Here is a 25218-nt window from a genome sequence, read left to right on the forward strand (position 1 = left end):
GTTAGGGTACGACAACGGTTTAGGGTGAGCGTACGTGTTAGGGTACGGGTTAGTGTTAGCGTACCGGTTAGGATTAGGGGACGGGTGAGGGTAAGGCTTCGGGTAAGTGTTAGGGTTAGGGTTAGGGTTAGGGTTAGGGGACGGGGACGGTTTAGGGTACAGGTTTGGGTACACAACCTTTTACGGTGAGCGTACGTGTTAGGGTACGGGTTAGTGTTAGCGTACGGGTTAGGATTAGGGGACGGGTGAGGGTAAGGCTTCGGGTAAGGGTTAGGGCTAGGATTAGGGTTAGGGGACGGGGACGGTTTAGGGTACAGGTTAGGGTACGTCAACGGTTTAGGGTGAGCGTACGTGTAAGGGTACGGGTTAGTGTTAGAGTACGGGTTATTATTAGGGGACGGGTGAGTGTAAGGCTTCGGGTAAGTGTTAGGGTTAGGGTTAGGGTTAGGGTTAGGGTTAGGGGACGGGGACGGTTTAGGGTACAGGTTAGGGGACGACAACGGTTTAGGGTGAGCGTACGTGTTAGGGTACGGGTTAGTGTTAGCGTACGGGTTAGGATTAGGGGACGGGTGAGGGTAAGGCTTCGGGTAAGGGTTAGGGTTAGGGTTAGGGTTAGGGGACGGGGACGGGGACGGTTTAGGGTACAGGTTAGGGTACGACAATGGTTTAGGGTGAGCGTACGTGTTAGGGTACGGGTTAGTGTTAGCGTACGGGTTAGCATTAGGGGACGGGTGAGGGTAAGGCTTCGGGTAAGGGTTAGGGTTAGGGTTAGGTTTAGGGTTAGGGTTAGGGTTAGGGGATGGTTTAGGGTACAGGTTAGGGTACGACAAGGGTTTAGGGTGAGCGTACGTGTTAGGGTACGGGTTAGTGTTAGCGTACGGGTTAGGATTAGGGGACGGGTGAGGGTAAGGCTTCGGGTAAGTGTTAGGGTTAGGGTTAGGGTTAGGGGATGGGGACGGTTTAGGGTACAGGTTAGGGGACGACAACGGTTTAGGGTGAGCGTACTTGTTAGGGTACGGGTTAGTGTTAGCGTACGGGTTAGGATTAGGGGACGGGTGAGGGTAAGGCTTCGGGTAAGGGTTAGGGTTAGGGTTAGGGTTAGGGTTAGGGTTAGGGGACGGGGACGGTTAAGGGTACAGGTTAGGGTACGACAACGGTTTAGGGTGAGCGTACGTGTTAAGGTACGGGTTAGTGTTAGCGTACGGGTTAGGATTAGGGGACGGGTGAGCATAAGCCTTCGGGTAAGGATTAGGGTTAGGGTTAGGGTTAGGGTTAGTGTTAGGGTACGGTTTAGGGTACAGGTTAGGTTACGACAATGGTTTAGGGTGAGCGTACGTGTTAGGGTACGGGTTAATGTTAGCGTACGGGTTAGGATTAGGGGACGGGTGAGGGTAAGGCTTCGGGTAAGGGTTAGGGTTAGGGTTAGGGTTAGGGGACGGGGACGGTTTAGGGTACAGGTTAGGGTAAGACAACGGTTTAGGGTGAGCGTACGTGTTAGGGTACGGGTTAGTGTTAGCGTACGGTTTAGGATTAGGGGACGGGTGAGGGTAAGGCTTCGGGTAAGGGTTAGGGTTAGGGTTAGGGTTAGGGGACGGGGACGGTTTAGGGTACAGGTTACGGTACGACAACGGTTTAGGGTGAGCGTACGTGTTAGGGTACGGGTTAGTGTTAGCGTACGGGTTAGGATTTTGGGACGGGTGAGGGTAAGGCTTCGGGTAAGGGTTAGGGTTAGGGTTAGGTTTAGGGTTAGGGTTAGGGTTAGGGGATGGGGACGGTTTAGGGTACAGGTTAGGGTACGACAACGGTTTAGGGTGAGCGTACGTGTTAGGGTACGGGTTAGTGTTAGCGTACGGGTTAGGATTAGGGGTCGGGTGAGGGTAAGGCTTCGGGTAAGGGTTAGGGTTAGGGTTAGGTTTAGGGTTAGGGTTAGGGGACCGGGACGGTTTAGGGTATAGTTTTCGGGTACGACAACGGTTTAGGGTGAGCGTACGTGTTAGGGTACGGGTTAGTGTTAGCGTACGGGTTAGGATTAGGGGACTGGTGAGGTTAAGGCTTCGTGTAAGGGTTAGGGTTAGGGTTAGGTTTAGGGTTAGGGGACGGGGACGGTTTAGGGTAGAGGTTAGGGTACGACAAAGGTTTAGGGTGAGCGTACGTGTTAGGGTATGGGTTAGTGTTAGCGTACGGGTTAGGATTAGGGGACGGGTGAGGGTAAGGGTTCGGGTAAGGGTTAGGGTTAGGGTTAGGGGACGGGGATGGTTTAGGGTAGAGGTTAGGGTACGACAACGGTTTAGGGTGAGCGTACGTGTTAGAGTACGGGTTAGTGTTAGCGTACGGGTTAGGATTAGGTGACGGGTGAGGGTTAGTCTTCGGGTAAGGGTTAGGGTAAGGGTTAGGGTTAGGGTTAGGGGACGGGGACGGTTTAGGGTACAGGTTAGGGTACGACAATGGTTTAGGGTGAGCGTACGTGTTAGGGTACGGGTTAGTGTTAGCGTACGGGTTAGGAGTAGGGGACGGGTGAGGGTTAGTCTTCGGGTAAGGGTTAGGGTTCGGGTTAGGGTTAGGGTTAGTGTTAGGGGACGGTTTAGGGTACAGGTTATGGTACGACAACGGTTTAGGGTGAGCGTACGTGTTAGCGTAAGGTTTAGTGTTAGCGTACGGGTTAGGATTTGGGGACGGGTGAGGGTAAGGCTTCGGGTAAGGGTTAGGGTTAGGGTTAGGGTTAGGGTTAGGTTTAGGGGATGGGGACGTTTTAGGGTACAGGTTAGTGTACGACAACGGTTTAGGGTGAGCGTACGTGTTAGGGTACGGGTTAGTGTTAGCTTACGGGTTAGGTTTAGGGGACGGGTGAGGGTAAGGCTTCGGGTAAGGGTTAGGGTTAGGGTTAGGGTTAGGGTTAGGGTTAGGGGACGGGGACGGTTTAGGGTACAGGTTAGGGTACGACAACGGTTTAGGGTGAGCGTACGTGTTAGGGTACGGGTTAGTGTTAGCGTACGGGTTAGGATTAGGTGATGGGTGAGGGTAAGGCTTCGGGTAAAAGTTAGGGTTAGGGTTAATGTTAGGGTTAGGGTTAGGTGACGGGGATGGATTAGGGTACAGGTTAGGGTACGACAACGGTTTAGGGTGAGCGTACGTGTTAGGGTACGGGTAAGTGTTAGCGTACGGGTTAGGATTAGGGGACGGGTGAGGGTAAGGCTTCGGGTAAGGGTTCGGGTTATGGTTAGGGTTAGGGTTAGGGGACCGGGACGGGGACGGTTTAGGGTATAGGTTAGGGTACGACAACCGTTTAGGGTGAGCGTACGTGTTAGGGTACGGGTTAGTGTTAGCGTACCGGTTAGGATTAGGGGACGGGTGAGTGTAAGGCTTCGGGTAAGTGTTAGGGTTAGGGTTAGGGTTAGGGTTAGGGGACGGGGACAGTTTAGGGTACAGGTTAGGGTATGACAACGGTATAGGGTGAGCGTACGTGTTAGGGTACGGGTTAGTGTTAGCGTACGGGTTAGGATTAGTGGACGGGTGAGGGTAAGGCTTCGGGTAAGGGTTAGGGTTAGGGTTAGGGTTAGGGTTAGGGGACGGGGACGGTTTAGGGTACAGGTTAGGGTACGACAACGGTTTAGGGTGAGCGTACGTGTTAGGGTACGGGTTAGTGTTAGCGTACGGGTTAGGATTAGGGGACGGGTGAGGGTAAGGCTTCGGGTAAGGGTTAGGGTTAGGGTTAGGTTTAGGGTTAGGGTTAGGGGACAGGGACGGTTTAGGGTACAGTTTAGGGTACGACAACGGTTTAGGGTGAGCGTACGTTTTAGGGTACGGGTTAATGTTAGCGTACGGGTTAGGATTAGGGGACGGGTGAGGGTAAGGCTTCGGGTAAGGGTTAGGGTTAGGGTTAGGGTTAGGGTTAGGGGACGGGGACGGTTTAGTGTATAGGTTAGGGTACGACAACGGTTTAGGGTGAGCGTACGTGTTAGGATACGGGTTAGTGTTAGCGTATGGGTTAGGATTAGGGGACGGGTGAGGGTAAGGCTTCGGGTAAGTGTTAGGGTTAGGGTTAGGGTTAGGGTTAGGTTTAGGGGACGGGGACGGTTTAGGGTATAGGTTAGGGTACGATAAAGTTTTAGGGTGAGCGTACGTGTTAGGGTACGGGTTAGTGTTAGCTTACGGGTTAGGGTTAGGGGACGGCTGAGGGTAAGGCTTCGGGTAAGGGTTAGGGTTAGGGTTAGGGTTAGGTTTAGGGTTAGGGGACGGGGACGGTTTAGGGTACAGGTTAGGGTACGACAACGGTTTAGGGTGAGCGTACATGTTAGGGTATGGGTTAGTGTTAGCGTACGGGTTAGGATTAGGGGACGGGTCAGGGTAAGGCTTCGGGTAAGGGTTAGGGTTAGGGTTAGGGTTAGGGGACGGGGACGGTTTAGGGTACAGGTTAGGGTACGAGAACGTTTTAGGGTGAGCGTACGTGTTAGGGTATGGGTTAGTGTTAGCGTACGGGTTAGGATTAGGGGACGGGTGAGGGTAAGGCTTCGGGTAAAAGTTAGGGTTAGGGTTATGGTTAGGGTTAGGGTTAGGTGACGGGGACGTTTTAGGGTACAGGTTAGGGTACGACAACGGTTTAGGGTGAGCGTACGTGTTAGGATACGGGTTAGGGTTAGCGAACGGGTTAGGATTAGGGGACGGGTGAGGGTAAGGCTTCGGGTAAGGATTAGGGTTAGGGTTAGGGTTAGGGTTAGGGTTAGGGGACGGGGACGGTTTAGGGTACAGGTTAGGGTACGACAACGGTTTAGGGTGAGCGTACGTGTTAGGGTACGGGTTAGTGTTAGCGTACGGGTTAGGATTAGGGGATGGGTGAGTGTAAGGCTTCGGGTAAGGGTTAGGGTTAGGGTTAGGTTTAGGGTTAGGGTTAGGGGACGGGGACGGTTTAGGGTACAGTTTAGGGTACGACAATGGTTTAGGGTGAGCGTACATTTTAGGGTACGGGTTAGTGTTAGCGTACGCGTTAGGATTAGGGGACGGGTGAGGGTAAGGCTTCGGGTAATGGTTAGGGTTAGGGTTAGGGTTAGGGTTAGGGGACGGGGACGGTTTAGGGTATAGGTTAGGGTACGACAACAGTTTAGGGTGAGCGTACGTGTTAGGATACGGGTTAGTGTTAGCGTACGGGTTAGGATTAGGGGACGGGTGAGGGTAAGGCTTCGGGTAAGGGTTAGGTTTAGGGTTAGGGTTAGGGTTAGCTTTAGGGGACGGGGACGGTTTAGGGTATAGGTTAGGGTACGACAAAGGTTTAGGGTGAGCGTACGTGTTAGGGTACGGGTTAGTGTTAGCTTACGGGTTAGGGATAGGGGACGGCTGAGGGTAAGGCTTCGGGTAAGGGTTAGGGTTAGGGTTATGGTTAGGGTTAGGGATAGGGGACGGGGACGGTTTAGGGTACAGGTTAGGGTACGACAACGGTTTAGGGTGAGCATACGTGTTAGGGTACGGGTTAGTGTTAGCGTACGGGTTAGGATTAGGGGACGGGTGAGGGTAAGGCTTCGGGTAAGGGTTAGGGTTAGGGTTAGGGTTAGGGTTAGGGTTAGGGTTAGGGGACGGGGACGGTTTAGGGTACAGGTTAGGGTACGACAATGGTTTAGGGTGAGCGTAGGTGTTAGGGTACGGGTTAGTGTTAGCGTACGGGTTAGGATTAGGGGACGGGTGAGGGTAAATCTTCGGGTAAGGGTTAGGATTAGGGTTAGGGTTAGGGTTAGGGGACGGGGACGGTTTAAGGTACAGGTTAGTGTACGACAACGGTTTAGGGTGAGCATACGTGTTAGGGTACGGGTTAGTGTTAGCGTACGGGTTAGGATTAGGAGACGGGTGAGGGTAAGGCTTCGGGTAAGGGTTAGGGTTAGGGTTAGGGTTAGGGTTAGGTGACGGGGAAGGTTTAGGATACAGGTTAGGGTACGACAACGGTTTAGGGTGAGCGTACGTGTTAGGGTACGGGTTAGTGTTAGCGTACGGGTTCGGATTATGGGACGGGTGAGGGTAAGGCTTCGGGTAAGGGTTAGGGTTAGGGTTAGGGTTAGGGGACGGGGACGGTTTAGGGTATAGGTTAGGGTACGACAACGGTTTAGGGTGAGCGTACCTGTTAGGGTACGGGTTAGTGTTAGCGTACGGGTTAGGATTAGGGGACGGGTGAGGGTAAGGCTTCGGGTAAGGGTTAGGGTTAGGGTTAGGGTTAGGGTTAGGGGACGGGGACGGGGACGGTTTAGGGTATAGGTTAGGGTACGACAAAGGTTTAGGGTGAGCGTGCGTGTTAGGGTACGGGTTAGTGTTAGCTTACGGGTTAGTGTTAGGGGACGGGTGAGGGTAAGGCTTCGGGTAAGGGTTAGGGTTAGGGTTAGGGTTAGGGTTAGGGTTAGGGGACGGGGACGGTTCAGGGTACAGGTTAGGGTACGACAACGGTTTAGGGTGAGCGTACGTGTTAGGGTACGGGTTAGTGTTAGCGTACGGGTTAGGATTAGGGGACGGTGAGGGTAAGGCTTCGGGTAAGGTTTAGGGTTAGGGTTAGGGTTAGGGTTAGGGTTAGGGGACGGGGACGGTTTAGGGTACAGGTTAGGGTACGACAATGGTTAGGGTGAGCGTACGTTTTAGGGTACGGATTAGTGTTAGCGTACGGGTTAGGATTAGGGGACGGGTGAGGGTAAGTCTTCGGGTAAGGGTTAGCGTTAGGGTTAGGGTTAGGGTTAGGGGACGGGGACGGTTTAGGGTACAGGTTAGTGTACGACAACGGTTTAGGGTGAGCGTACGTGTTAGGGTACGGGTTAGTGTTAGCGTACGGGTTAGGATTAGGGGACGGGTGAGGGTAAGGCTTCGGGTAAGGGTTAGGGTTAGGGTTAGGGGACGGGGACGGTTTAGGGTATAGGTTAGGGTACGACAAAGGTTTAGGGTGAGCGTACGTGTTAGGATACGGGTTAGTGTTAGCGTACGGGTTAGGATTAGGGGACGGGTGAGGGTAAGGCTTCGGGTAAGGGTTAGGGTTACGGTTAGGGTTAGGGTTAGGTTTAGGGACGGGGACGGTTTAGGGTATAGGTTAGGGTACGACAAAGGTTTAGGGTGAGCGTACGTGTTAGGGTACGGGTTAGTGTTAGCTTACGGGTTAGGGTTAGGGGACGGCTGAGGGTAAGGCTTCGGGTAAGGGTTAGGGTTAGGGTTAGGGTTAGGGTTAGGGGACGGGGACGGTTTAGGGTAGAGGTTAGGGTACGACAACAGTTTAGGGTGAGCGTACGTGTTAGGGTACGGTTTAGTGTTAGCGTACGGGTTAGGATTAGGGGACGGGTGAGGTTAAGGCTTCGGGTAAGGGTTAGGGTTAGGGTTAGGGTTAGGGTTAGGGTTAGGGTTAGGGGACGGGGACGGTTTAGGTTACAGGTTAGGGTACGACAATGGTTTAGGGTGAGCGTAGGTGTTAGGGTACGGGTTAGTGTTAGCGTACGGGTTAGGATTAGGGGACGGGTGAGGGTAAGTCTTCGGGTAAGGGTTAGGATTAGGGTTAGGGGTAGGGTTAGGGGACGGGGACGGTTTAAGGTACAGGTTAGTGTACGACAACGGTTTAGGGTGAGCGTACGTGTTAGGGTACGGGTTAGTGTTAGCGTACGGGTTAGGATTAGGAGACGGGTGAGGGTAAGGCTTCGGGTAAGGGTTAGGGTTAGGGTTAGGGTTAGGGTTAGGGTTAGGTGACGGGGACGGTTTAGGGTACAGGTTAGGGTACGACAATGGTTTAGGGTGAGCGTACGTGTTAGGGTACGGGTTAGTGTTAGCGTACGGGTTCGGATTATGGGACGGGTGAGGGTAAGGCTTCGGGTAAGGGTTAGGGTTAGGGTTAGGGTTAGGGTTAGGGGACGGGGACGGTTTAGGGTATAGGTTAGGGTACGACAACGGTTTAGGGTGAGCGTACGTGTTAGGATACGGGTTAGTGTTAGCGTACGGGTTAGGATTAGGGGACGGGTGAGGGTAAGGCTTCGGGTAAGGGTTAGGGTTAGGGTTAGGGTTAGGGTTAGGTTTAGGGGACGGGGACGGTTTAGGGTATAGGTTAGGGTACGACAAAGGTTTAGGGTGAGCGTGCGTGTTAGGGTACGGGTTAGTGTTAGCTTACGGGTTAGTGTTAGGGGACGGGTGAGGGTAAGGCTTCGGGTAAGGGTTAGGGTTAGGGTGAGGGTTAGGGTTAGGGGATGGGGACGGTTTAGGGTACCGGTTAGGGTACGACAACGGTTTAGGGTGAGCGTACGAATTAGGGTACGGGTTAGTGTTAGCGAACGGGTTAGGATTAGGTGACGGGTGTGGGTAAGGCTTCGGGTAAAAGTTAGGGTTAGGGTTAAGGTTAGGGTTAGGGTTAGGTGACGGGGACGGTTCAGGGTACAGGTTAGGGTACGAGAACGGTTTAGCGTGAGCGTACGTGTTACGGTACGGGTTAGTGTTAGCGTAAGGGTTAGGATTAGGGGACGGGTGAGGGTAAGGCTTCGGGTAGGGTTAGGCTTAGGGTTAGGGTTAGGTTTAGGGTCAGGGGACGGGGACGGTTCAGGGTACAGGTTAGGGTACGACAACGGTTTAGTGTGAGCGTACGTGTTAGGGTACGGGTTAGTGTTAGCGTACGGGTTAGGATTAGGGGACGGTGAGGGTAAGGCTTCGGGTAAGGTTTAGGGTTAGGGTTAGGGTTAGGGATAGGGTTAGGGGACGGGGACGGTTTAGGGTACAGGTTAGGGTACGACAATGGTTTAGGGTGAGCGTACGTGTTAGGGTACGGGTTAGTGTTAGCGTACGGGTTAGGATTAGGGGACGGGTGAGGGTAAGTCTTTGGGTAAGGGTTAGCGTTAGGGTTAGGGTTAGGGTTAGGGGACAGGGACGGTTTAGGGTACAGGTTAGTGTACGACAACGGTTTAGGGTGAGCGTCGGTGTTAGGGTACGGGTTAGTGTTAGCGTACGGGTTAGGATTAGGAGACGGGTGAGGGTAAGGCTTCGGGTAAGGGTTAGGGTTAGGGTTAGAGTTAGCGTTAGGGTTAGGTGACGGGGACGGTTTAGGGTACAGGTTAGGGTACGACAACGGTTTAGTGTGAGCGTACGTGTTAGGGTACGGGTTAGTGTTAGCGTACGGGTTCGGATTAGGGGACGGGTGAGGGTAAGGCTTTGGGTAAGGGTTAGGGTTGGGTTAGGGTTAGGGTTAGGGTTAGGGGACGGGGACGGTTTAGGGTATAGGTTAGGGTACGACAACGGTTTAGGGTGAGCGTACGTGTTAGGATACGGGTTAGTGTTAGCGTACGGGTTTGGATTAGGGGACGGGTGAGGGTAAGGCTTCGGGTAAGGGTTAGGGTTAGGGTTAGGGTTAGGGTTAGGTTTAGTGGACGGGGACGGTTTAGGGTATAGGTTAGGGTACGACAAAGGTTTAGGGTGAGCGTACGTGTTAGGGTACGGGTTAGTTTTAGCTTACGGGTTAGGGTTAGGGGACGGGTGAGGGTAAGGCTTCGGGTAAGGGTTAGGGTTAGGGTTAGGGTTAGGGTTAGGGTTAGGGGACGGGGACAGTTTAGGGTACAGGTTAGGGTACGACAACGGTTTAGGGTGAGCGTACGTGTTAGGGTACGGGTTAGTGTTAGCGTACGGGTTAGGTTTAGGTGACAGGTGAGGGTAAGGCTTCGTGTAAAAGTTAGGGTTAGGGTTAAGGTTAGGGTTAGGGTTAGGTGACGGGGACGCTTTAGGGTACAGATTAGGGTACGACAATGGTTTAGGGTGAGCGTACGTGTTAGGGTACGGGTACGTGTTAGCGTACGGGTTAGGATTAAGGGACGGGTGAGGGTAAGGCTTCGGGTAAGGGTTAGGGTTAGGGTTAGGGTTAGGGTTAGGGTTAGGGGACGGGGACGGTTTAGGGTACAGGTTAGGGTACGAGAACGGTTTAGCGTGAGCGTACGTGTTAGGGAACGGGTTAGTGTTAGCGTACGGGTTAGGATTAGGGGACGGGTGAGTGTAAGGCTTCGGGTAAGGTTTAGGGTTAGGATTAGGGTTAAGGTTAGCGTTAGGGGACGGGGATGGTTCAGGGTACAGGTTAGGGTACGACAACGGTTTAGGGTGAGCGTACGTGTTAGGGTATGGGTTAGTGTTAGCGTACGGGTTAGGATTAGGGGACGGTGAGGGTAAGGCTTCGGGCAAGGGTTAGGGTTAGGGTTAGGGTTAGGGTTAGGGTTAGGGGACGGGGACGGTTTAGGGTACAGGTTAGGGTACGACAAGGTTTAGGGTGAGCGTACGTGTTAGGGTATGGGTTAGTGTTAGCGTACGGTTTAGGATTAGGGGACGGGTGAGGGTAAGGCTTCGGGTAAGGGTTAGGGTTAGTGTTAGGGTTAGGGGACGGGGACGGGGACGGGGACGGTTTAGGGTACAGGTTAGGGTACGACAACGGTTTAGGGTGAGGGTACGTGTTAGGGTACGGGTTAGTGTTAGCGTACGGGTTAGGATTAGGGGACGGGTGAGGGTAAGGCTCCGGGTAAGTGTTAGGGTTAGGGTTAGGGTTAGGGTTAGGGTTAGGGGACGGGGGCGGTTTAGGGTACCGGTTAGGGTACGACAATGGTTTAGGGTGAGCGTACGTGTTAGGGTACGGGTTAGTGTTAGCGTACGGGTTAGGATTAGGGGACGGGTGAGGGTAAGGCTTCGGGTAAGGGTTAGGGTTAGGGTTAGGGTTAGGGTTAGGGTTAGGGGATGGGGTCGGTTTAGGGTACAGGTTAGGGTACGACAACGGTTTAGGGTGAGCGTACGTGTTAGGCTACGGTTTAGTGTTAGCGTACGGGTTAGGATTAGGGGACAGGTGAGGGTAAGGCTTCGGGTAAGGGTTAGGGTTAGGGTTAGGGTTAGGGTTAGGGTTAGGGTTAGGGTTAGGGGACGGGGACGGTTTAGGGTACAGGTTAGTGTACGACAATGGTTTAGGGTGAGCGTAAGGGTTAGGGTACGGGTTAGTGTTAGGGTACGGGTTAGGATTAGGGGACGGGTGAGGGTAAGTCTTCGGGTAAGGGTTAGCGTTAGGGTTAGGGTTAGGGTTAGGGGACGGGGACGGTTTAGGGTACAGGTTAGTGTACGACAACGGTTTAGGGAGAGCGTACGTGTTAGGGTACGGGTTATGTTAGCGTACGGGTTAGGATTAGGAGACGGGTGAGGGTAAGGCTTCGGGTAAGGGTTAGGGTTAGGGTTAGTGTTAGCGTTAGGGTTAGGTGACGGGGACGGTTTAGGGTACAGGTTAGGGTACGACAACGGTTTAGGGTGAGTGTACGTGTTAGGGTACGGGTTAGTGTTAGCGTACGGGTTAGGATTAGGGGACGGGTGAGGGTAAGGCTTCGGGTAAGGGTTAGGGTTAGGGTTAGGGTTAGGGTTAGGGTTAGGGTACGGGGACGGTTTAGGGTATAGGTTAGGGTACGACAATGGTTTAGGGTGAGCGTACGTGTTAGGATACGGGTTAGTGTTAGCGTACGGTTTAGGATTGGGGACGGGTGAGGGTAAGGCTTCGGGTAAGGGTTAGGGTTAGGGTTAGGGTTAGGGTTAGGGTTAGGTGACGGGGACGGTTTAGGGTATAGGTTAGGGTACGACAACGGTTTAGAGTGATCGTATGTGTTAGGATACGGGTTAGTGTTAGCGTACGGGTTAGGATTAGGGGACGGGTGAGGGTAAGGCTTCGGGTAAGGGTTAGGTTTAGGGTTAGGGTTAGTGTTAGGTTTAGGGGACGGGGACGGTTTAGGGTATAGGTTAGGGTACGACAAAGGTTTAGGGTGAGCGTACGTGTTAGGGTACGGGTTAGTGTTAGCTTACGGGTTAGGGTTAGGGGATGGCTGAGGGTAAGGCTTCGGGTAAGGGTTAGGGTTAGGGTTAGGGTTAGGGTTAGGGATAGGGGACGGGGACTGTTTAGGGTACAGGTTAGGGTACGACAACGGTTTAGGGTGAGCGTACGTGTTAGGGTACGTGTTAGTGTTAGCGTACGGGTTAGGATTAGGGGACGGGTCAGGGTAAGGCTTCGGGTAAGGGTTAGTGTTAGGGTTAGGGTTAGGGTTAGGGGACGGGGACGGTTTAGGGTAGAGGTTAGGTTACGACAACGGTTTAGGCTGAGTGTACGTGTTAGGGTACGGGTTAGTGTTAGCGTACGGGTTAGGATTAGGGGACGGGTGAGGGTAAGGCTTCGGGTAAGGTTTAGGGTTAGGGTTAGGGTTAGGGTTAGGGGACGGGGACGGTTTAGGGTAGAGGTTAGGGTACGACAACAGTTTAGGGTGAGCGTACGTGTTAGGGTACGGTTTAGTGTTAGCGTACGGGTTAGGATTAGGGGACGGGTGAGGGTAAGGCTTCGGGTAAGGGTTAGGGTTAGGGTTAGGGTTAGGGTTAGGGGACGGGGACGGTTGAAGGTACATGTTAGTGTACGACAACGGTTTAGGGTGAGCGTACGTGTTAGGGTACGGGTTAGTGTTAGCGTACGGGTTAGGATTAGGAGACGGGTGTGGGTAAGGCTTCGGGTAAGGGTTAGGGTTAGGGTTAGGGTTAGGGTTAGGGTTATTTGACGGGGACGGTTTAGGGTACAGGTTAGGGTACGACAACGGTTTAGGGTGAGCGTACGTGTTAGGGTACGGGTTAGTGTTAGCGTACGGGTTCGGATTATGGGACGGGTGAGGGTAAGGCTTCGGGTAAGGGTTAGGGTTAGGGTTAGGGTTAGGGTTAGTGTTAGGGGACGGGGACGGTTTAGGGTATAGGTTAGGGTACGACAACGGTTTAGGGTGAGCGTACGTGTTAGGATACGGGTTAGTGTTAGCGTACGGGTTAGGATTAGGGGACGGGTGAGGGTAAGGCTTCGGGTAAGGGTTAGGGTTAGGGTTAGGGTTAGGTTTAGGGGACGGGGACGGTTTAGGGTATAGGTTAGGGTACGACAAAGGTTTAGGGTGAGCGTGCGTGTTAGGGTACGGGTTAGTGTTAGCTTACGGGTTAGTGTTAGGGGACGGGTGAGGGTAAGGCTTCGGGTAAGGGTTAGGGTTAGGGTTAGGGTTAGGGTTAGGGGACGGGGACGGTTTAGGGTACAGGTTAGGGTACGACAACGGTTTAGGGTGATCGTACGAATTAGGGTACGGGTTAGTGTTAGCGTACGGGTTAGGATTAGGTGACGGGTGAGGGTAAGGCTTCGGGTAAAAGTTAGGGTTAGGGTTAAGGTTAGGGTTAGGGTTAGGTGACGGGGACGGTTTAGGGTACAGGTTAGGGTACGACAACGATTTAGGGTGAGCGTACGTGTTAGGGTACGGGTACGTGTTAGCGTACGGGTTAGGATTAAGGGACGGGTGAGGGTAAGGCTTCGGGTAAGGGTTAGGGTTAGGGTTAGGGTTAGGGTTAGGGGACGGGGACGGTTTAGGGTACAGGTTAGGGTACGACAACGGTTTAGGGTGAGCGTACGTGTTAGGGTACCGGTTAGTGTTAGCGTACGGGTTAGGATTAGGTGACGGGTGAGGGTAAGGCTTCGGGTAAGGGTTAGGGTTAGGGTTAGGGTTAGGGTTAGGGTTAGGGGACGGGGACGGTTTAGGGTACAGGTTAGGGTACGAGAACGGTTTAGCGTGAGCGTACGTGTTACGGTACGGGTTAGTGTTAGCGTACGGGTTAGGATTAGGGGACGGGTGAGGGTAAGGCTTCGGGTAAGGGTTAGGGTTAGGGTTAGGGTTAGGGTTAGGGTTACGGGACGGGGACGGTTCAGGGTACAGGTTAGGGTACGACAACGGTTTAGGGTGAGCGTACGTGTTAGGGTACGGGTTAGTGTTAGCGTACGGGTTAGGATTAGGGGACGGTGAGGGTAAGGCTTCGGGTAAGGTTTAGGGTTAGGGTTAGGGTTAGGGTTAGGGTTAGGGGACGGGGACGGTTTAGGGTACAGGTTAGGGTACGACAATGGTTTAGGGTGAGCGTACGTGTTAGGGTACGGGTTAGTGTTAGCGTACGGGTTAGGATTAGGGGACGGGTGAGGGTAAGTCTTCGGGTAAGGGTTAGCGTTAGGGTTAGGGTTAGGGTTAGGGGACAGGGACGGTTTAGGGTACAGGTTAGTGTACGACAATGGTTTAGGGTGAGCGTACGTGTTAGGGTACGGGTTAGTGTTAGCGTACGGGTTAGGATTAGGAGACGGGTGAGGGTAAGGCTTCAGGTAAGGGTTAGGGTTAGGGTTAGGGTTAGCGTTAGGGTTAGGTGACGGGGACGGTTTAGGGTACAGGTTAGGGTACGACAACGGTTTAGGGTGAGCGTACGTGTTAGGGCACGGGTTAGTGTTAGCGTACGGGTTAGGATTAGGGGACGGTGAGGGTAAGGCTTCGGGTAAGGGTTAGGGTTAGGGTTAGGGTTAGGGTTAGGGTTAGGGGACGGGGACGGTTTAGGGTACAGGTTAGGGTACGACAAGGTTTAGGGTGAGCGTACGTGTTAGGGTTTGGTTTAGTGTTAGCGTACGGTTTAGGATTAGGGGACGGGTGAGGGTAAGGCTTCGGGTAAGGGTTAGGGTTAGGGTTAGGGGACGGGGACGGTTTAGGGTACAGTTTAGGGTACGACAACTGTTTAGGGTGAGCGTACGTGTTAGGGTACGGGTTAGTGTTAGCGTACGGTTTAGGATTAGGGGACGGGTGAGGGTAAGGCTTCGGGTAAGGGTTACGGTTAGCCTTCGGGTTAGGGTTAGGTGACGGGGACGGTTTAGGGTACAGGTTAGGGTACGACAACGGTTTAGGGTGAGCGTACGTGTTAGGGTACGGGTTAGTGTTAGCGTACGGGTTAGGATTAGGGAACGGGCGAGGGAAAGGCTTCGGTTAAGGGTTAGGGTTAGTGTTAGGGTTAGGGTTAGGGTTAGGGGACGGGGACGGTTTAGGGTACAGGTTAGGGTACGACAACGGTTTAGGTTGAGCGTACATGTTAGGGTACGGGTTAGTGTAAGTGTACGGGTTAGGATTAGGGGACGGGTGAGGGTAAGGCTTCGGGTAAGGGTTAGGGTTAGGGGACGGGGACGGGGACGGTTTAGGGTGCAGGTTAGTGTACGACAACGGTTTAGGGTGAGCGTACGTGTTAGGGTACGGATTACTGTTAGCGTACGGGTTAGGATAAGGGGACGGGTGAGGGTAAGGCTTCGGGTAAGGGTTAGGGTTAGGTTTAGGGTTAGGGTTAGGGGACGGGGACGGGGACGGTTTAGGGTAGAGGTTAGGGTACGACAACGGTTTAGGGTGAGCATACGTGTTAGGGTATGTGTTAGTGTTAGCGTACGGGTTAGGATTAGGGGACGGGTGAGGGTAAGGCTTCGGGTAAGGTTTAGGGTTAGGGTTAGGGTTAGGGTTAGGGGACGGGGAAGGTTTAGGGTACAGTTTAGGGTATGACAACGGTTTAGGGTGAGCGTACGTGTTAGGGTACGGGTTAGTGTTAGCGTACGGGTTAGCATTAGGGGACGGGTGAGGGTAAGGCTTTGGGTAAGGGTTAGGGTTAGGGTTAGGGTTAGAGTTAGGGTTAGGAGACGGGGACGGTTTAGGGTACAGGTTAGGGTACGACAAAGTTTTAGGGCGAGCGTACGTGTTAGGGTACGGGTTAGTGTTAGCGTACGGGTTAGGATTAGGGGACGGGTGAGGGTAAGGCTTCGGGTAAGGGTTAGGGTAGTGTTAGGGTTAGGGGACGGGGACGGGGACGGGGACGGTTTAGGGTACAGGTTAGGGTACGACAACGGTTTAGTGTGAGGGTACGTGTTAGGGTACGGGTTAGTGTTAGCGTACGGGTTAGGATTAGGGGACGGGGGAGGGTAAGGCTCCGGGTAAGTGTTAGGGTTAGGGTTAGGGTTAGGGTTAGGGGACGGGGGCGGTTTAGGGTACCGGTTAGGGTACGACAATGGTTTAGGGTGAGCGTACGTGTTAGGGTACGGGTTAGTGTTAGCGTACGGGTTAGGATTAGGGGATGGGTGAGTGTAAGGCTTCGGGTAAGGTTTAGGGTTAGGTTAGGGTTAAGGTTAGCGTTAGGGGACGGGGACGGTTCAGGGTACAGGTTAGGGTACGACAACGGTTTAGGGTGAGCGTACGTGTTAGGATACGGGTTAGTGTTAGCGTACGGGTTAGGATTAGGGGACGGTGAGGGTAAGGCTTCGGGTAAGGGTTAGGGTTAGGGTTAGGGTTAGGGGACGGGGACGGTTTAGGGTACAGGTTAGGGTACGACAAGGTTTAGGGTGAGCGTACGTGTTAGGGTATGGTTTAGTGTTAGCGTACGGTTTAGGATTAGGGGACGGGTGAGGGTAAGGCTTCGGGTAAGGGTTAGGGTTAGGGTTAGGGGACGGGGACGCTTTAGGGTACAGTTTAGGGTACGACAACTGTTTAGGGTGAGCGTACGTGTTAGGGTACGGGTTACTGTTAGCGTACGGTTTAGGATTAGGGGACGGGTGAGGGTAAGGCTTCGGGTAAGGGTTATGGTTAGCCTTCGGGTTAGGGTTAGGTGACGGGGACGGTTTAGGGTACAGGTTAGGGTACGACAACGGTTTAGGGTGAGCGTACGTGTTAGGGTACGGGTTAGTGTTAGCGTACGGGTTAGGATTAGGGAACGGGTGAGGGTAAGGCTTCGGTTAAGGGTTAGGGTTAGTGTTAGGGTTAGGGTTAGGGTTAGGGGACGGGGACGGTTTAGGGTACAGGTTAGGGTACGACAACGGTTTAGGTTGAGCGTACATGTTAGGGTACGGGTTAGTGTAAGTGTACGGGTTAGGATTAGGGGACGGGTGAGGGTAAGGCTTCGGGTAAGGGTTAGGGTAGTGTTAGGGTTAGGGGACGGGGACGGGGAAGGTTTAGGGAAGAGGTTAGGGTACGACAACGGTTTAGGGTGAGCATACGTGTTAGGGTACGTGTTAGTGTTAGCGTACGGGTTAGGATTAGGGGACGGGTGAGGGTAAGGCTTCGGGTAAGGTTTAGGGTTAGGGTTAGGGTTAGGGTTAGGGTTAGGGGACGGGGACGGTTCAGGGTACAGGTTAGGGTACGACAATGGTTTAGGGTGAGCGTACGTGTTAGGGTACGGGTTAGTGTTAGCGTACGGGTTAGGATTAGGGGACGGGTGAGAGTAAGGCTTCGGGTAAAAGTTAGGGTTAGGGTTATGGTTAGGGTTAGGGTTAGGGGACGGGGACGGTTTAGGGTACAGGTTAGGGAACGACAACGGTTTAGGGTGAGCGTACGTGTTAGGATACGGGTTAGTGTTAGCGTACGGGTTAGGATTAGGGGACGGGTGAGGGTAAGGCTTCGGTAAGGGTTAGGTTTAGGGTTAGGGTTAGGGGACGGGGACGGTTTAGGGTACAGGTTAGGGTACGACAACGGTTTAGGGTGAGCGTACGTGTTAGGGTACGTGTTAGTGTTAGCGTACGGGTTAGGATTTGGGGACGGGTGAGGGTAAGGCTTCGGGTAAGGGTTAGGGTTAGGGTTAGGGTTAGGGTTAGGGTTAGGGGACGGGGACGGTTTAGGGTACAGGTTAGGGTATGACAACGGTTTAGGGTGAGCGTACGTGTTAGGGTACGCGTTAGTGTTAGCGTACGGGTTAGGATTAGGGGATGGGTGAGGGTAAGGCTTCGGGTAAGGGTTAGGGTTAGGGTTAGGGTTAGGGTTAGGGTTAGGGGACGGGGACGGTTTAGGGTACATGTTAGGGTACGACAACGGTTTAGGGTGAGCGTACGGGTTACGGTATGGGTTAGTGTTAGCGTACGGTTTAGGATTAGGGGACGGGTGAGCGTAAGGCTTCGGGTAAGGGTTACGGTTAGCCTTCGGGTTAGGGTTAGGGGACGGGGACGGTTTAGGGTACAGGTTAGGGTACGACAACGGTTTAGGGTGAGCGTACGTGTTAGGGTACGGGTTAGTGTTAGCGTACGGGTTAGGATTAGGGGACGGGTGAGGGTAAGGCTTCGGTTAAGGGTTAGGGTTAGTGTTAGGGTTAGGGTTAGGGTTAGGGGACGGGGACGGTTTAGGGTACAGGTTAGGGTACGACAACGCTTTAGGGTGAGCGTACATGTTAGGGTACGGGTTAGTGTTAGTGTACGGGTTAGGATTAGGGGACGGGTGAGGGTAAGGCTTCGGTTAAGGGTTAGGGTTAGGGTTAGGGTTAGGGGACGGGGACGGGGACGGTTTAAGGTACAGGTTAGTGTACGACAACGGTTTAGGGTGAGCGTACGTGTTAGGGTACGGGTTAGTGTTAGCGTACGGGTTAGGATTAGGGGACGGGTGAGGGTAAGGCTTCGGGTAAGTGTTAGGGTTTGGGTTAGGGTTAGGGCTAGGGTTAGGGGACGGGGACGGTTTAGGGTACAGGTTAGGGTACGACAACGGTTTAGGGTGAGCGTACGTGTTAGGGTACGGGTTAGTGTTAGCGTACGGTTTAGGATTAGGTGACGGGTGAGGGTAAGGCTTCGGGTAAAAGTTAGGGTTAGGGTTAAGGTTAGGGTTAGGGTTAGGTGATGGGGACGGTTTAGGGTACAGGTTAGGGTACGACAACGGTTTAGGGTGAGCGTACGTGTTAGGGTACGGGTACGGGTTAGCGTACGGGTTAGGATTAAGGGACGGGTGAGGGTAAGGCTTCGGGTAAGGGTTAGGGTTAGGGTTAGGGTTAGGGTTAGGGGACGGGGACGGTTTAGGGTACAGGTTAGGGTACGACAACGGTTTAGGGTGAGCGTACGTGTTACGGTACGGGTTAGTGTTAGCGTACGGGTTAGGATTAGGTGACGGGTGAGGGTAAGGCTTCGGGTAAGGGTTATGGTTAGGGTTAGTGTTAGGGTTAGGGTTAGGGGACGGGGACGGTTTAGGGTACAGGTTAGGGTACGAGAACGGTTTAGCGTGAGCGTACGTGTTAGGGTACGGGTTAGTGTTAGCGTATGGGTTAGGATTAGGGGACGGGTGAGGGTATGGCTTCGGGTAAGGGTTAGGGTTAGGGTTAGGGTTAGGGGACGGGGACGGTTCAGGGTACAGGTTAGTGTACGACAACGGTTTAGGGTGAGCGTACGTGTTAGGGTACGGGTTAGTGTTAGCGTACGGGTTAGGATTAGGGGACGGTGAGGGTAAGGCTTCGGGTAAGAGTTAGGGTTAGGGTTAGGGTTAGGGTTAGGGTTAGGGTTAGGGGACGGGGACGGTTTAGGGTACAGGTTAGGGTACGACAATGGTTTAGGGTGAGTGTACGTGTTAGGGTACGGGTTAGTGTTAGCGTACGGTTAAGGATTAGGGGACGGGTGAGGTAAGTCTTCGGGTAAGGGTTAGCATTAGGGTTAGGGTTAGGGTTAGGGGACGGGGACGGTTTAGGGTACAGGTTAGTGTACGACAACGGTTTAGGGTGAGCGTACGTGTTAGGGTACGGGTTAGTGTTAGCGTACGGGTTAGGATTAGGAGACGGGTGAGGGTAAGGCTTCGGGTAAGGGTTAGGGTTAGGGTTAGGGTTAGCGTTAGGGTTAGGTGACGGGGACGGTTTAGGGTACAGGTTAGGGTACGACAACGGTTTAGGGTGAGCGTACGTGTTAGGGTACGGGTTAGTGTTAGCGTACGGGTTAGGATTAGGGGACGGGTGAGGGTAAGGCTTCGGGTAAGGGTTAGGGTTAGGGTTAGGGTTCGGGTTAGGGTTAGGGGACGGGGACGGTTTAGGGTATAGGTTAGGGTACGAGAACGGTTTAGGGTGAGCGTACGTGTTAGGATACGGGTTAGTGTTAGCGTACGGGTTAGGATTAGGGGACGGGTGAGGGTAAGGCTTCGGGTAAGGGTTAGGGTTAGGGTTAGGGTTAGGGTTAGGTTTAGGGGACGGGGACGGTTTAGGGTATAGGTTAGGGTACGACTAAGGTTTAGGGAGAGCGTACGTGTTAGGGTACGGGTTAGTGTTAGCTTACGGGTTAGGGTTAGGGGACGGGTGAGGGTAAGGCTTCGGGTAAGGGTTAGGGTTAGGGTTAGTGTTAGGGTTAGGGTTAGGGGACGGGGACGGTTTAGGGTACAGGTTAGGGTACAACAACGGTTTAGGGTGAGCGTACGTGTTAGGGTACGGGTTAGTGTTAGCGTACGGGTTAGGATTAGGTGACAGGCGAGGGTAAGGCTTCGGGTAAAAGTTAGGGTTAGGGTTAAGGTTAGGGTTAGGGTTAGGTGACGGGGATGATTTAGGGTACAGGTTAGGGTACGACAACGGTTTAGGGTGAGCGTACGTGTTAGGGTACGGGTTAGTGTTAGCGTACGGGTTAGGATTAAGGGACGGGTGAGGGTAAGGCTTCGGGTAAGGGTTAGGGTTAGGGTTAGGGTTAGGGTTAGGGTTAGGGGACGGGGACGGTTTAGGGTACAGGTTACGGTACGACAACGGTTTAGGGTGAGCGTACGTGTTAGGGTACGGGTGAGTGTTAGCGTACGGGTTAGGATTAGGGGACGGGTGAGTGTAAGGCTTCGGGTAAGGGTTAGGGTTAGGGTTAGGGTTAGGGTTAGGGTTAGGGGATGGGGACGGTTCAGGGTACAGGTTAGGTTACGACAACGGTTTAGGGTGAGCGTAATGTTAGGGTACGGGTTAGTGTTAGCGTATGGGTTAGGATTAGGGGACGGTGAGGGTAAGGCTTCGGGTAAGGGTTAGGGTTAGGGTTAGGGTTAGGGTTAGGGTTAGGGGACGGGGACGGTTTAGGGTACAGGTTAGGGTACGACAAAGGTTTAGGGTGAGCGTACGTGTTAGGGTATGGGTTAGTGTTGGCGTACGGTTTAGGATTAGGGGACGGGTGAGGGTAAGGCTTCGGGTAAGGGTTAGGGTTAGGGTTAGGGTTAGGGGACGGGGACGGTTTAGGGTACAGGTTAGGGTACGACAACGGTTTAGGGTGAGCGTACGTGTTAGGGTACAGGTTAGTGTTAGCGTACGGGTTAGGATTATGTGACGGGTGAGGGTAAGGCTTCGGGTAAAAGTTAGGGTTAGGGTTATGGTTAGGGTTAGGGTTAGGTGACGGGGACGGTTTAGGGTACAGGTTAGGGAACGACAACGGTTTAGGGTGAGCGTACGTGTTAGGATACGGGTCAGTGTTAGCGTACGGCTTAGGATTATGGGACGGGTGAGGGTAAGGCTTCGGAAAGGGTTAGGGTTAGGGTTAGGGTTAGGGGACGGGGACGGTTTAGGGTACAGGTTAGGGTACGACAACGGTTTAGGGTGAGCGTACGTGTTAGGGTACGGGTTAGTGTTAGCGTACGGGTTAGGATTAGGGGACGGGTGAGGGTAAGGCTTCGGGTAAGGGTTAGGTTTAGGGTTAGGGTTAGGGTTAGGGGACGGGGACGGTTTAGGGTACATGTTAGGGTACGACAACGGTTTAGGGTGAGCGTACGGGTTAGGGTATGGGTTAGTGTTAGCGTACGGTTTAGGATAGGGGACGGGTGAGGGTAAGGCTTCGGGTAAGGGTTACGGTTAGCCTTCGGGTTAGGGTTAGGGGACGGGGACGGTTTAGGGTACAGGTTAGGGTACGACAACGGTTTAGGGTGAGCGTACGTGTTAGGGTACGGGTTAGTGTTAGCGTACGGGTTAGGATTAGGGGACGGGTGAGGGTAAGGCTTCGGTTAAGGGTTAGGGTTAGTGTTAGGGTTAGGGTTAGGGTTAGGGGACGGGGACGGTTTAGGGTACAGTTTAGGGTACGACAACGGTTTAGGGTGAGTGTACATGTTAGGGTACGGGTTAGTGTTAGTGTACGGGTTAGGATTAGGGGACGGGTGAGGGTAAGGCTTCGGTTACGGGTTAGGGTTAGGGTTAGGGGACGGGGACGGGGACGGTTTAGGGTACAGGTTAGTGTACGACAACGGTTTAGGGTGAGTGTACGTGTTAGGGTACGGGTTAGTGTTAGCGTAAGGGTTAGTATTAGGGGACGGGTGAGGGTAAGGCTTCGGGTAAGGGTTAGGGTTAGGTTTAGGGTTAGGGTTAGGGGACGGGGACGGGGACGGTTTAGGGTAGAGGTTAGGGTATGACAACGGTTTAGGGTGAGCATACGTGTTAGGGTACGGGTTAGTGTTAGCGTACGGGTTAGGATTAGGGGACGGGTGAGGGTAAGGCTTCGGGTAAGGTTTAGGGTTAGGGTTAGGGTTAGGGTTAGGGGACGGGGAAGGTTTAGGGTACAGTTTAGGGTATGACAACGGTTTAGGGTGAGCGTACGTGTTAGGGTACGGGTTAGTGTTAGCGTACGGGTTAGCATTAGTGGACGGGTGAGGGTAAGGCTTTGGGTAAGGGTTAGGGTTAGGGTTAGGGTTAGAGTTAGGGTTAGGAGACGGGGACGGTTTAGGGTACAGGTTAGGGTACGACAAAGGTTTAGGGCGAGCGTACGTGTTAGGGTACGGGTTAGTGTTAGCGTACGGGTTAGGATTAGGGGACGGGTGAGGGTAAGGCTTCGGGTAAGGGTTAGGGTTATGGTTAGGGTTAGGGTTAGGGTTAGGGGACGGGGACGGTTTAGGGTACATGTTAGGGTACGACAACGGTTTAGGGTGAGCGTACGGGTTAGGGTATGGGTTAGTGTTAGCGTACGGTTTAGGATTAGGGGACGGGTGAGGGTAAGGCTTCGGGTAAGGGTTACGGTTAGCCTTCGGGTTAGGGTTAGGGGACGGGGACGGTTTAGGGTACAGGTTATGGTACGACAACGGTTTAGGGTGAGTGTACGTGTTAGGGTACGGGTTAGTGTTAGCGTACGGGTTAGGATTAGGGGACGGGTGAGGGTAAGGCTTCGGTTAAGGGTTAGGGTTAGTGTTAGGGTTAGGGTTAGGGTTAGGGGACGGGGACGGTTTAGGGTACAGGTTAGGGTACGACAACGGTTTAGGGTGAGCGTACATGTTAGGGTACGGGTTAGTGTTAGTGTACGGGTTAGGATTAGGGGACGGGTGAGGGTAAGGCTTCGGGTAAGGTTTAGGGTTAGGGTTAGGGTTAGGGGATGGGGACGGGGATGGTTTAGGGTACAGGTTAGTGTACGACAACGGTTTAGGTTGAGCGTACGTGTTAGGGTATGGGTTAGTGTTAGCGTACGGGTTAGGATTAGGGGACGGGTGAGGGTAAGGCTTCGGGTAAGGGTTAGGGTTAGGTTTAGGGTTAGGGTTAGGGGACGGGGACGGGGACGGTTTAGGGTAGAGGTTAGGGTACGACAACGGTTTAGGGTGAGCATACGTGTTAGGGTACGGGTTAGTGTTAGCGTACGGGTAAGGATTAGGGGACGGGTGAGTGTAAGGCTTCGGGCAAGGTTTAGGGTTAGGGTTAGGGTTAGGGTTAGGGTTAGGGTTAGGGGACGGGGACGGTTTAGGGTACAGGTTAGGGTATGACAACGTTTTACGGTGAGCGTACGTGTTAGGGTACGGGTTAGTGTTAGCGTACGGGTTAGGATTAGGGGACGGGTGAGGGTAAGGCTTCGGGTAAGTGTTAGGGTTTGGGTTAGGGTTAGGGCTAGGGTTAGGGGACGGGGACGGTTTAGGGTACAGGTTAGGGTACGACAACGGTTTAGGGTGAGCGTACGTGTTAGGGTACGGGTTAGTGTTAGCGTACGGGTTAGGATTAGGGGACGGGTGAGGGTAAGGCTTCGGGTAAGTGTTAGGGTTAGGGTTAGGGTTAGGGGACGGGGACGGTTTAGGGTAAAGGTTAGGGTATGACAATGGTTTAGGGTGAGCGTACGTGTTAGGGTACAGGTTAGTGTTAGTGTACGGGTTAGGATTAGGGGACGGGTGAGGGTAAGGCTTCGGGTAAGGTTTAGGGTTAGGGTTAGGGTTAGGGTTAGGGTTAGGGGACGGGGACGCTTTAGGGTACAGGTTACTGTACGACATCGGTTTAGGGTGAGCGTACGTGTTAGGGTACGGGTTAGTGTTAGGGTACGGGTTAGGATTAGGGGACGGGTGACGGTAAGGCTTCGGGTAAGGGTTAGGGTTAGGGTTAGGGTTAGGGTTAGGGGATGGGGACGGTTTAGGGTACAGTTTAGGGTATGACAACGTTTTAGGGTGAGCGTACGTGTTAGGGTACGGGTTAGTGTTAGCGTACGGGTTAGGATTAGGGGACAGGTGAGGGTAAGGCTTCGGGTAAGGGTTAGGGTTAGGGTTAGGGTTAGGGTTATGGTTAGGGGACGGGGACGGTTTAGGGTACAGGTTAGGGTACGACAACATTTTAGGGTGAGCGTACGTGTTAGGGTACGGGTTAGTGTTAGCGTACGGGTTAGGATTAGGGGACGGGTGAGGGTAAGGCTTCGGGTAAGTGTTAGGGTTTGGTTTAGGGTTAGGGTTAGGGTTAGGGGACGGGGACGGTTTAGGGTACAGGTTAGGGTACGACAACGGTTTAGGGTGAGCGTACATGTTAGGGTACGTGTTAGTGTTAGCGTACGGGTTAGGATTAGGGGACGGGTGAGGGTAAGGCTTCGGGTAAGGGTTAGGGTTAGGGTTAGGGTTAGGGTTAGGGTTAGGGTTAGGGTTAGGGGACCGGGACGGTTTAGGGTACAGGTTAGGGTACGACAACGGTTTAGGGTGAGCGTACGTGTTAGGGTACGGTTTAGTGTTAGCGTACGGGTTAGGATTAGGGGACGGGTTTGGGTAAGGCTTCGGGTAAGGGTTAGGGTTAGGGTTAGGGTTAGGGTTAGGGTTAGGGAACGGGGACGGTTTAGGGTACAGCTTAGGGTACGACAACGGTTTAGGGTGAGCGTACGTGTTAGGGTACGGGTTAGTGTTAGCGTACGTGTTAGGATTAGGGGACGGGTGAGGGTAAGGCTTCGGGTAAGTCTTAGGGTTAGGGTTAGGGTTAGGGTTAGGGGACGGGGACGGGACGGTTTAGGGTACAGGTTAGGGTACGACAACGGTTTAGGCTGAGCGTACGTGTTAGGGTACGTGTTAGTGTTAGCGTACGGGTTAGGATTAGGGAACGGGTGAGGGTAAGGCTTCGGGTAAGGGTTAGGGTTAGGGTTAGGGTTAGGGTTAGGGGACGGGGACGGTTTAGGGTACAGTTTAGGGTACGACACCGGTTTAGGGTGAGCGTACGTGTTAGGGTACGGGTTAGTGTTAGCGTACGGGTTAGGATTAGGGGACGGGTGAGGGTAAGGCTTCGGGTAAGGGTTAGGGTTAGGGTTAGGGTTAGGGTTAGGGTTAGGGGATGGGGACGGTTTAGGGTACAGGTTAGGGTACGACAAAGGTTTTGGGTGAGCGTACGTGTTAGGGTACGGGTTAGTGTTAGCGTACGGGTTAGGATTAGGGGACTGGTGAGAGTAAGGCTTCGGGTAAGGGTTAGGGTTAGGGTTAGGGGACGGGGACTGGGACGGTTTAGGGT

The sequence above is a fragment of the Delphinapterus leucas genome, chromosome 15 (assembly GCF_059928025.1).
Source record: "Delphinapterus leucas isolate spDelLeu-1000000601 "Yukka" chromosome 15, BTC_Dleu_Yukka2, whole genome shotgun sequence".
NCBI lineage: Eukaryota > Metazoa > Chordata > Mammalia > Artiodactyla > Monodontidae > Delphinapterus > Delphinapterus leucas.